Source organism: Amblyomma mixtum, chromosome 3, assembly GCF_055824585.1.
Source record: "Amblyomma mixtum isolate Tamu chromosome 3, ASM5582458v1, whole genome shotgun sequence".
Taxonomy (NCBI): Eukaryota; Metazoa; Arthropoda; class Arachnida; order Ixodida; family Ixodidae; genus Amblyomma; species Amblyomma mixtum.
This window is the reverse complement of record NC_143014.1, coordinates 334,294,662-334,307,337: the sequence shown is the minus strand read 5'-3', so window position 1 is coordinate 334,307,337 and position 12,676 is coordinate 334,294,662. Positions and strand designations below refer to the sequence as shown.

At 50.1% G+C, this 12,676-nt stretch overlaps 1 long non-coding RNA gene across 1 annotated transcript; it reads right to left on the bottom strand.

Annotated features, from left to right (window-relative positions):
• Positions 1–7,420: 7,420 nt before the first annotated feature.
• LOC149356016 (uncharacterized) lies at positions 7,421–9,093 on the bottom strand. The gene is made up of 2 exons (XR_016289785.1): positions 8,699–9,093; positions 7,421–7,792 (listed from the first exon to the last, which is right to left on the bottom strand). It is a non-coding gene; the product is annotated as an uncharacterized LOC149356016 (long non-coding RNA).
• Between the last annotated feature and the right edge of the window lie 3,583 nt (positions 9,094–12,676).

Here is a 12,676-nt window from a genome sequence, read left to right as displayed (position 1 = left end):
GCCAGTTTCGTAATGTGCTCGGACCACGTGAGGTTGTTCGTGATATGAATTCCTAGATACCGGTATGAAACGACTTTGGAAAGGGTGGTTGAGTTCAATGAATATGCGTAGTTGACAGTGGTGCGCTTGCGTGTTACCTGCATGTACTTACACTTGGAAACGTTGAGCTGCATTAGCCATGTGGAACACCAATCTTCAATTCTGCTTAAGTCATTTTGAAGGATTAGCTGGTCTTTTTTAGTGGTTATGCGACGGTACAAGACGCAGTCGTCTGCGAAAAGACGAATGGTCGATGAGATGCCTGCAGGAAAGTCATTTATGAAAATTATCATTTATCGGTGCTCCAAATACACGTGTGGTGTGTGGCACTGGCTGAGAGGGGCCCATTTGCTCACACTAAGCTCGAACCGCTCAATATGTGCAAACTTCCGCCTCAAAGAGCAAGCAGCGAGCAAGGCACTTTCCTCGTATTCCCCTCAGAAATGTCAATGTTGGCCCGGAAGTGGTCTCTACATGCTTACTGTTTTGCGGTTGCTCCACCACAATGTTCTTCTGTATAGTGTTGGAGTATATCTTTGCGTCACCTACGTCACCACTGTTAATATTTTCGCCATACTATTGTTTTTGCCATAGCTGTGAGGCATAATATAATTATTTTAAAGATGAATATTATATCTGGTGGTAAAAAAGAGCTAGCATTATATTTCTTATGTAATACGGATAGGTGCATTTAGGGATATGCGTGCTGTGCAGAGCATAGGCGTTCGATCTAGCAAGCATTCTGCTGTGCTTCAGTGCTGGTGATAACTTGCTTAAATTATAAACAGAACGAGTTGACAGATTACAAGAATAATGGAAAGCACTAAGCTGCCTCTAGAATTTTGCATTCATCGAGATTCGGCCGCCGCAGGGGGGATCGAACCCACGTCTTTCGGGTCAGCAGCCGAGCGCCATAACCACTGAGCCACCGCAGCGGGCAACAAATTGAGAAAGTGCAGGCAAAATGAATTTTTCCCAAGAATAACAGGTTCCATGGAGTGGTTATTGCGTCCCTTTAAAACCTAGTGATGGAGTTCAGTGAGCAGCTTTCACGCAAGTAACAAAGCACTATGGTTGTTAAAAAAAACTGGCTAAAGTGAAGATTTAGGAAAGGTTCATTTTGGCTTGAAGTCTGGTTTTGTACTGAGTACTAAAGATTACTGAATATATTCACTAGTACTCACACTGAAACTGAAATGTGGGCTTCAAAGGAATTAAATTTTGGAGGAGGAAGGGCGTAGTCTTCTTGCAATGTTTATTATTTCTTTGAAGACAATATAGACATGCTCACTGTCCGAGGAGTAACAACGCTCTGTCCTTAGTTTCAGGACCACTGCAGCTGTGAATCCTGTCCGCGGAACGAAGGCCGAGCGCTCGATGAAGAAGCAACACCGCCTCTCTCCAAAAGTTGCTTCCCTTGTCACGCAAGATTTTGACTTTTAACTGCACTGAAATTTGACAACTTTTTAAATCAATATTTTATGTGTACGCTGCGATAAAACCAAACAGCCTGTGGCATGCCTTATCATGCAGTAGTCACAAGAGTGGATGTACTATGTATAGAGAATCAATGTTATATGGCTACACAGAAAAGTCAAACAGGTTGTGGCATGTATTATGTCCTGTTGCTTGCATCTCACTGTTTCATGCCACTGTTTCATGCCGTGTCAGGCAAGACACAATTTGCTTAAGATGCCTTATGTGGCGTTATGGCCCTTGCCGGACGCCGAGCGCGGCCGGGCAGCGGGCAGGAAGGAATTGAGACTGGCCCCGATCCCGGTACGGTAACAGCAGCCCTTTATTTCACGCAAGCAGCATCTTTATATAGCAAGCACTCATGTGACAAGTGACGCACTTTAGACAGTCAAAGTGCCCAGGGCGCCACCAGCGCCACCGTGATCGGCTGTGCGCTGTTGGGACTGGGGGTCCGAGCCAGGAAACGGTCGAGGCGACGGTGAGTCAAATGAACTTTATGTACAGTATGTACAAGGGCTTTTACATGATACAAGGGCCAAGAGCACCACGGGCGAGCACAAAGAAGGGCGGCCCCGGCGGCGAGCTTAGCTCCGGCGTGATGGCTCTTCTGCTGCCCGTCTGCTGCTCGGGTTCAGCGCGGCTCCGCTTTTAAAGCTGCTGGAAACGGTTACGGCAGCCAGCCCTTCAAATTAGACCAATGGTCGAGAGCCGGCGAGCGTCTGAGGAGTTCGCACCGACGGAGAGGAGGAGAGGAGGAAGGGTCCGTGTCGGCGCCGCGGTGTCGGGATGAGTCACGCTGCATGTCGCGACTTGTCCGAGAAAGTCTGGGCCTGCTTTGAGCGTCGGCGAGCGCGCAGCGCTTGTTTCCAGGGGGGCCAGCCAGCGAAATGGGAGCTCCGGCACTACAGCACCACCGCCGCCAGACAATGCGCCACGAAGACGAGCTACTTCCGCGTGGCTCGGATGCGGGGCGCGCTCGTACGCCAGGCTCCTCCAAGTTCTCGTCCGGTGTTCAGCCGCAGGTAGCTCCAGGCTCCTTTCCGAGAACGGGTCCCGCTCGGCAGTACAGGATCACCGCTCCGCAGCTTTGTCGCCCAGGTGACTGGATCAGCTTCGCTCGGTCCTTCGGAAGAGCTTGCTTCTCAGCATCGGTCGTTGATCGTTCTGCATGTTGCCAAGAACCGACCGACAACAGGCAACACCCAACACGAGCAAGTGCCCTCCGTCACCCGTCAAAACACCAGACTTAAAGGTCACAAAACTCCGCTAGCAATAGTTCTGTCCCCTTTTCGTTCCCTCCTCTACAAGAGACACATGTGGGATACGAGAACTCCAAAGTAATTAACTCAGACAAAGTGTCAAACACATGAAACACTCGGAATGAAATGAACGCAAAATAAATTCGCTCTCTTGAGATCACTCGGCCAGAACACACAGCTGAGGCCACAAATGAGGACATTAATTTTTCCCCGATCTACGAGCGAACTTAAAACAGCTGTTCGCGAAGAGACAAAATGTACGTCACGAGGAGGCGAAGCCAGCCTTGCTTAGAACACACGGCTTAGTGCGTCTACGTTCGCGTTTTCCTCGCTTCTAACGGACGGTAAACGACACCCGCTACAGCGGAAACTAGTGACTCTGCCTCTTTCGCTGTGCTGCGCTTTTCTCCCTCTCTCTCTACTACCGTGGTAGCTAACGTATCTGCCTCTTTCGCGGTAGACGCGCTTTTCTTTCTCTCTCTACTACCGCGGTAGCTAATGTCTCTGCCTCTTTCGCGGTATACGCGCTTTTCTTTCTCTCTGTACTTGTCTTTCCAGTTTCTACGGGAGCTACAGTACGAGAGCGATTCGCTTTCATAGACTGGCAACTTGTCCCTTTCTTTGCGCTTCGCGCGCCAGTCGCGACGTCCCATAGCGAGTGCGCAACGCTTCCGGTGGGACCGTCCTTTCATTTTCTTTGTCTCAGGCGGTAAGTGAGACCCACGAGGCTTTAATTTCTCGCGCACCCTTTTGCATTTTCGCTCGATGCGAAGTGCGCATCTACCCGGCCTTTTGATTTTGCGCCTACTAAATGGTGTTATTTCCACTCGCGGCTTTCCATCGCGATACCTAAGCTTGGTCGAGCGCTTAGGCAGTTCCTTCTTGCCTCTGTCACTACGGCTACGTACATTCTTTCGCTCTTTGAGCCGCACTCGGGTTTTCCTTGCGCGCGCGTGCCGCTTTCTGTGGGAGCGCGGTTTCTCCCGTGAATGCAGCGAAAAACGAGAGCCCGCATGAGAGCACGTGCCTTTGCGCGTCTCGCTCTCTCTGTGCTGGCGGCAAGATTCACACTTGTCCCGCTCCTTAATTTTTCGCCTCCCGGGCAGCGCTCTCTTGAATCTCGGTTTGGTGCCTTGGTGCACTTTTCCGCGCGAATGTTTGCACGATTTGTTTTTGCAGTTTATTCTACTGCCCAGACCTATGTGCCCCGACACACTTATGCGCTTCGCTTTGCGCGATAGTAATGCCTCGCACATTTCTTTAGCTCTGGTTATGACGCTAGTTTCAGGGCTGACAACGTGACTGACTTTACTGAAGTCATTTTGCCGGCGACGCTGGCGCTTCCGATGGTGGAAACCCGTTTTCGCGCGTTTGCCCTTTCTCTCTTTTCGGCGGCGCCTGTCTTTCTTATGCCTGCCTTTCATCTTTCGGCGGCACCACTCTTTCTTTTGCCTGCCTTCCATCGTCTTTCGGTGACAGCTCTCTCTCTTGAGCTTGCCTTTCCTCTCCTTTCGACGGCAGCACTGTTACTCTTGTTTCGCTATCACCTTGTGGCGATAGCTCACATTCCTGAACTGGCGGTGCCTTTCCTTCCGGTTGCAGCTTTTTATCGTGAGCTTTCCTTTCACTTTCGCCTGTGAAAGCACATTCTGTTTCCGTCGCCTAAGTTTCTGCTCTCTGACAACGTCGCTTTGATTGTCAGCTGATTCATATGTGCTACCTAGATCAGGCCTGTCTCTAGCGCCTTTATTACGTTCCTCCAAACTGTGCTCTTCCTCGTCAGCCTCTACGAGTGCACATTTGTCCTAATCTATCTCGGATGGAACGGCATCTACAGCCCCCATGTCGTCTGGAAGGTTCTGTTCTCCACTGTCGTCCAGCACCTTAGCTTCTACAGGCGCGGACGAACCAGTCTTTTCTACTGACTTTACTGCTGACACGCAGCTCTCGTCGTGCTTGTGACGCGTTTCAGCTGATAGCGGATGAGGGTCGGCTCTGCACTCAATCGCGGTGTTCCCGCTACTGCAGCTGCTTTCTGGAAAGTCGCAAAGCTCAGAGCAGTGCGAAAGCACGGGACTCGTTTCGCATCGCTCGCTGCAAACACTAGCGCACAACTCAGCGTCCGCAAACTCTATATGCGTCCGCATCCGTTGATCGGAAGTGTCGGGTTTCTGCATTTCTGCCGAACGCGCTGCACAACACGGTGTGCCGACCTCATCTACTTCGCTTGCGTCGGCGCAGGCGTTTTCATTCATGTCCAGACGGACGTCCTCTCTGCCCTGTTCGGCAACTTCTCCTGCTTTCGACACGCTAGGAGATTCGCTTTCCGGTAACTCCACCACAATTTCAATGGACGAGACCTCTGTAAATGCATCGTCCGATGCTGTGACTACCTTATCCGATGGCATAGAGGTTTTCTCGGTTGGCGAATGCGGGACAATTCCCACTGTTACAGCAGCAGTCACATCTGCCAAGCACGGACTACGTTCCTCTGTGCCGCACTGGCAGCTCTGCTCTACAGCGACGCACTCTACCTCTGTGTCACGATCTTCCGACCCTTCAGCATTTTCGAGCCACTCTAAAATGTCGGCTTTAAACTGGTACGGAAAATCGTTAAACGATGGGGTGCTATTCTCTCGCAGGTACCTTTGGCGAAGGTCCAGCGGTGACACGTTATATCTCGCCAGTAAGAAGCTTTTCAGCCCATCGTAGTCTGCCAAGCCGTCGTCCAACAGGCGCTTGACAACGTCATACGCTTCGCTAGAAAGCAGGGCTACCAACTTCTGTGCCCAACCATTCCGCTCAACGCGTTTTCTCTCGCAGACGCGCTCGAACTCCGCCAAATATTTCGCCATATCTTCGGCGATCACGAAGGGCTGCGGCCTGTCTCTCAGCTGCTGACCGTTGGTCTCATGTAGAGCGGACAATGTTTTATATCTCTCGAAATCGAGCTCATGCGCTTCAAGCTCCAGGTCCATCAGTTTCTTAGCGCGAGCATACCGTTTTGTTTCAAGCTGCCTCCGTTTTTCTGCCTCTTCGAGCTCAAGCTGCTTCTGTTTTTCTGCCTCTTCGCGCTCAAGCTGCTTCTGTTTTTCTGCCTCTTCGCGCTCACGGCGTTCTGTGATCTCTTCCCAGGCCTCATTGGCTTCCTCAGCCGTTACATTCTCCTTTCGCATGATCTCAAGAATGGCATGCTTTCGTTTTGCGGGGCCCAAATCAATGCCCAACTCTTCACAAATTTCGATGAGTTCCTTCACTTTGAAGTTCTCCATCGCGCATAATAGCCTCTTGTAGTTTGCCCTTTTCTTAGAATTCCCTTGCCGTTCACTACTATAGCGCTACTAGCATGACACGCGCAAGTAATTCTTTCCAAAACGCCTCGTTAACTCCCTCTGCACCAGCTTTCGTTTCAAAGCGCTCCGACTTGGCTCGAAACAGCAAAGCTTTCTACAGTGCTACACACAGCCCTACTCTAAACTACAATCACGTGTGCTAGAGCAGTCTGGCGAATTGAGGGGAAAACATCAGGCACTCACCGCGCCGAGGTAGCTGACGCCGGTCGATCCCACCGCTGCCACCACTGTTGGGACTGAGGCATCCCACCGCTGCCACCACTGTTGGACTGGGGTCCGAGCCAGGAAACGGTCGAGGCGACGGTGAGTCAAATGAACTTTATGTACAGTATGTACAAGGGCTTTTACATGATACAAGGGCCAAGAGCACCACGGGCGAGCACAAAGAAGAAGGGCGGCCCCGGCGGCGAGCTTAGCTCCGGCGTGATGGCTCTTCTGCTGCCCGTCTGCTGCTCGGGTTCAGCGCGGCTCCGCTTTTAAAGCTGCTGGAAACGGTTACGGCAGCCAGCCGTTCAAATTAGACCAATGGTCGAGAGCCGGCGAGCGTCTGAGGAGTTCGCACCGACGGAGAGGAGGAGAGGAGGAAGGGTCCGTGTCGGCGCCGCGGTGTCGGGATGAGTCACGCTGCATGTCGCGACTTGTCCGAGAAAGTCTGGGCCTGCTTTGAGCGTCGGCGAGCGCGCAGCGCTTGTTTCCAGGGGGGGCCAGCCAGCGAAATGGGAGCTCCGGCACTACAGCGCACACCGAGCTCCAGCAAAATCACGTCTACGTCCAGGTTCCTGACCTCGGATCGCCACCAACCGGTTTATACCCAGGCAGCACAACAACATTGGCCGAACGTCGCGCAAGTGTTGGCAAAACTTGGCACGAACATCGGTCCTACACTGGCATTTGGGCCGAGCGCTACCACTTCACACATTGGCCTTACTTTCATGCCAGTTTTGGGCCAACGCTCGGCCGATCAAGCGGCCAACGCAGTCCCGATGTTCGTTCTGCAGCATGGACCAGCAAAGGTCTCATACTGGCATCCAACTTTCAAACATTGGTAGCCAACTTTCAAACATTGGTAGCCAGCTTTCGAATAATGGTTTCCAGCTTTCGAATATTGGCATCCAGCTTTCGAATAATGGTTTCCAGCTTTCGAATAATGGTTTCCAGCTTTTGAATAATGGCATCCAGCTTTCGAACGCTGGCACATGCAATTAACCCACTCGGCAATGACCGGCACTGTGGATGGATGTACATACATACCATTCTACCTAGCAAATATTCATAAATGAGGTTGCGAAAGAATTCCAGAAAAAAGACCCGTTTATTGCTTTGAGTTACAAGAATCACGCTTCTAGCGCACACAGGATGGTTTGCGCTACCACCAGCCACCGTGGGGAGTAAAGAAAAGGGGCCCAAGAGCATGGTGGCAGAGGCTGTGGGAAAACAATTTATTTTCAAGTTTGGTGCGTGCCGATCAGGTTGGACAAAGCATCTCGGCAAGCTGCTGCGGCACGGCTAAGGCATCCATAAAGCGCTCAACGGAGCTGTCCTCCAGTGAACTGATCAGTCATATCCAAAGTAATCGTTGCACTCCACTTGCAAGGGGACTGCTGGACTGCATTCAAAGCAATTCCTCGTCCAGTTCTTGCACGATGGCCTCACGAAGCGCCAAGCCTGCAAAGAGATGCATGATGTCATGGTAAGTTGAATTATGGCCATCACAGAACAAAAACAAAAATGATTAAATAACACCGAATTTTGTGAAACACAGTCATCGTGAAGACACTAGCAACATATTTTACAGGATATTTTTTAATTTATTCTTAAGAACCAGCACCACATTAGTTGCACAAAGTGGAATTTAATTTAATAAACTTCCCTTATACCAAATGGTTTAATTTAGTTTAATGCGTCGTGTCGCACTCCCAGTAAATATATTCAATGCGAGATAAGCAAATTAATGTGATATTGAAAACAGATTAATGTATTATTTTGTTTTAATATAACTCGTATCTCTAAATTGCGAGGTAATTTTTTATTCCAGTAAACATGCACAGGTTGTAGCGTCTCTTCCACATGGACGTCAAAACAACATTTTTGATTAGTTTTATTTAATGGGGTTAAAAATGCGGCTTGCGATTTTTGACGAAATACGCTGAACGCAAGGAACTCAGGGCACCTTTGTTTTACCTTAGTTGCTTCGCATGCATGCTATAGTTGGATTCGAAACTGCAACTTGAAAACCACACAAAAATACTAGTCTTATAGTCCAGAGTAATGCCCTTTTTCATTGCGAGAGAACTTGGGCAAAAGCTTTAACCAGTAATTGCGGAATTTCTATTGAGTCTGCAAGAGTAGAAGGCAAAAAGAAACACTACGGAAGTATTACACATATCCTTACCAACTAGTCTGCAGTGGAAAATTAATTAAGCGGTTCTGATTTCCGTCGTGCATAAGCGGTAAAGGACATATTCCCGAATGCATCCTATCTCAAGTCATATGAGTTGAAACCCGCTGTTAGCCAAAGTAGTGAATCTTTAGTGAGTTCATCTCACCAAAGACGAAAAATGAAATTCTCACCATTCGGCCACAATTCCACTGCGCACGACGTCAAGCAAGCCATTTCGCAATGAGAGTGGGTACACAGAAGTCGTCCTCGTGCTGTTTGACTCGCTCTCTTCTCCTGCCTAAAAAATAAAGGCGCATGTAGTCGAAGCAACATTTACTACAAAAACCACTTTAACTTCCAGACGTATATCAAGGTAAAAGAGTTTTAGTACTTACAAAAGATCTTGCAGGCGGTACGAACAGCGTCGGAGCTCTCCTAATATATGAGTGTGGCTTTTCGCGTGCACAGACTATGAACGGTACTAGCTCGAGTGTGCATGCATTTTCGTCGCGTTGGTTGTGCACGTGGTTGAGCTCCGCCGTGCAGTCAAGAATGTCTTATTGTAATGAGTCGCGCGGTTCCGAGACGAGCAGTGGAGACGATGGTGTGTGCGTGGGGGGGGGGGGGGGTTGGCTGGAGGGGAGAGAGTAATTTTCCTTTACACAGGTTTTGTGGTTCCGACAAAAGTCCTCGAGCTGAAAGGTGGAGACAGGGAGGTGGAGGAACAGCGAAGCGCGTAGCTGCGTGCGAGGGAAAACAGGTTTGAGAAAGTGACAACCAAAAAGAAAAAATAGCGCTTCGCGGGGTGGGGGGTTAGCCCGCTCCCTGGAAAAGGGCACGGCCGGGAGAACAGGTGGGGAGATATTGGACTTGAAGACTTGAAAGAGAGAGGGAAAGAGGCCAAAACACGTGAAAAGCGTTTGGAATTTTTGGAGAATGAGTCACATGGCCACAGGCAGTACAGAAAGCAATATCTACAAGAGAGAAGTGGATGGGAAACACGGAAGCGTCAAAGTATTGCTACAAAGCTGCAGCAAAAGCCTGAAAATTTTGAAGTGAAAAACTTGGAGCTTCAAGATGCATTTCGCCAAAACGACTTGAGACACTCGCGTATTTTGTGGGGCCGTATGATGTGGCTTCTGTCAGTTCAAGATAGCTTAAAATGTTACCACATAATAAAAATATAAAGCAAAAAAAATATCCAAGCAGAATGCGCGCTCTTTCATAGTTTCATGTACCGTACATGCGCCAAACAAGCTAGGTTAACATGCGTCTAACGCCAGTTGTCAGTCCATTTATTCAGTGGTCGTCGAAGAATCCTCAAATTGTTTGTTGGGGTGGAAGTTTCGCGCAAAAAAAAGCAAAAACAAACAAAGGCATGTTGAATTGTGGTTCGCAACTACTTTCGATGGTTTTCATCAATAAAGGTGATGTTCGAAAGAAAAAAAGAACCTGCGAGTAAATATGCAAAGACGTGAGCAAGAGCTATATAGCCCCCAATGCAAATTACGCAACAGAAGAATAAAATGGTCAAAAACAACAATTTCCAACACAACGATTTGCAGAAAAGGAAGGAAATAGCAAATCAGAAAACACGGGAAAGGCGCGATCACAGGGCAAGACGTAGGGAAGCGTAGGAATCGCTTAGCACGTGTCCGCGTGCGTTTATGAAGCATCCGCCTAATATTTCACGAGCGCAACGCATAATTCGAAATTACGAGGCGACTGCTTCGTTTCTGGACGTTGCCAAAACTGAGCACAATTTCGGTTTAGCGAATGCACTTGCGCTAATCTATTACGTTTGTATCGCGATCTCCCTGAAGCAGACACCAGCTGCGCACTGCGGCAGTGAATTCCTAGAGCGAATAAAAAAAAAGTGATTTTTTTATTCCAAAAATTTAATCAAATGAAACTTATTTGATTTTTGTTGAAGGCACCTGTTGACAATTTTTGTTGAAGGCATGTCGGGTGTAATCAGAACGTTAATTCTGATCAACAGGACTTCGATCGCAATTCTCCTAAATGTATTATTGCTGCTCACTGCGCAACCAGAGTGCAGCTTTTGCTCACAAACTGCAAAAGTGTTCGGTTAAAATATAATAATAAATAAAACCAAATCTTTGAACTCGCATGTTTTAGCGCGTTCGAAAATTATGAACTGCCGATATGGTACTCGACAATAAAAATAATTTTGAACCCATTTTAATGGATGACACAATGTTTACCAACGTTTGCCAGTATACTTTGAACACTGGATAAGCGGTGGCAATCCTAGGCCAATATAGCCAGCTCCCGGAAATGGCATAGCCAATTCTGGCAAAGAGTGGAACAACACTGGCTAACATGGCCCATGATAGCCAGGATTCGATGATGGCACAGCCAGCAATGGCAAACAGTGGGGCAATCCTGGCTAACCTGGCCCATGATAGCCAGGATCTAATTATGGCTCAGCCAATACTGTTAAAGCGATGGACAACTAGGGCCATTGTTGGATGTGCTAAGGAGTGGCACAACCAATATCGGATGCTCACTGGCAACTCTGGGCCTTGTTAGGGCCACGCTTTGCCAGTGGATTTCCAATATTGGCCCGCTGCCGTGTGCTACCTGGGTAGGAGTGCTACTTCATCGCCTGTACGCCTGGTAATCAAAATTCCAAGCGGCGTTCTGCGCCGTTTTCTGGCACATCAGCATCTGGCTGGCCGCCCACGCCGGGCGCGCTAAGCCAAGCCTACATCTGCACCGCCGGGGCAACGCCCCCCGCGCTCGCCAGCATGCTCGCAGCCGGAACGGCGGGGAGCTCGCCTAGCCAGTCAGCAGCCCAGGCGCTGAATCACAAGCACTGTGCTCCCGCGGCGCCCCGGCAAGCCACCGCAGCCACAATCGTCATGAAATTTGCGAACCATTGAAATTTGGACTCAACCTCGGCAACACTTTATTCCCTGTGTTCTGTCGGTCCGTCATGGATTCCGCCCGCCTAACCAAGACTGAACGTGACAATACCTATATCAAACTCCGCACCTCGCAAAACATCCTGGCCATCGATACCCACCGCCCAGCCGCTGCTGACAAGCTGCTCCAACTCAAGCAAGTTTCACTGAACAACACCCAGTACGAAGTCACCTCGTACGTAGCTAACGACCCCCTTAACGCCCGTGGTGTTATACACGGCATCACCATGGACTTTACCGAAAACGACTTTGCCGCTAACCTTCGTGTTGACGGCACCCGACTACTAAGCGCCCGCCGTCTCGGTCGTACCAACACACTTCTGCTCACCGTCGAAGGGCCCCGTCTACCACGCTATGCCGTCTTCTACAGCGGAGTGTACCGCGTCTACCCGCAAAAGCCCCACAGCAAACAATGCACGCATTGTCACGCCATAGGGCACCGTGCCGACGTCTGTCCTAACAAGCCTAGCCTTGTTCGGTGCTCGATTTGCAGCCAATCGTTTCCTCCTGACCAACACCCAACGACTACCCCACATGAATGTGAACCACACTGCTGGAACTGCAAGGGCGACCACACACCGTTTCATCCTGAGTGCCCCGCAAGGAAAGACGCCAACGCTGCAGTCCTAAAGTGACACCGCGCCCAACGACGCCATCGCACCCGCGCCGCCCCTCCACCCCCTAAAGCCGACGCGACCATCTGGCCGCCCCTGCCTACCTCGAACCGCTACGAGGCCATTCAGCTCTCCTGCAGCAGCAGCAGCAGCATCAACAGCCCGGGGCACGAGACCGCGCAAAGAAGTCAATCTCGAACCAAGCCTTCTGCCAAGCGGCCACAGTCCACCACTTCTGGTGCGGCAACCAGCACCTCCACCCCCTCTACTAAACCGCAAGCTTCCGTGATGCAGTCGCAGACTCCACCAAGTCACCAGGTGAGCGGTCCATCTCCCACATCCATCGCACCCCCTCCCCCGTCCTTCCAACACCGGTTTTACTCACGTCCCTCCACACCTACTCCACTTTCACCCCTCCCTACCGACAACGCTATTGCTCTCATACAGCAATCCCTTGCTCCCGTCCTATTGGCCTTACAACAACTGACGGCTCGCGTCGAGCAACTAGAGCACCATCTCCTCTCCCTCGCTTCCTCTGCCCCATGCTCTCCCGACACAGACTCCAATGCTCCCCCTCGAAAGCGAGCAAGCGCCTCTCCTGTGCCTA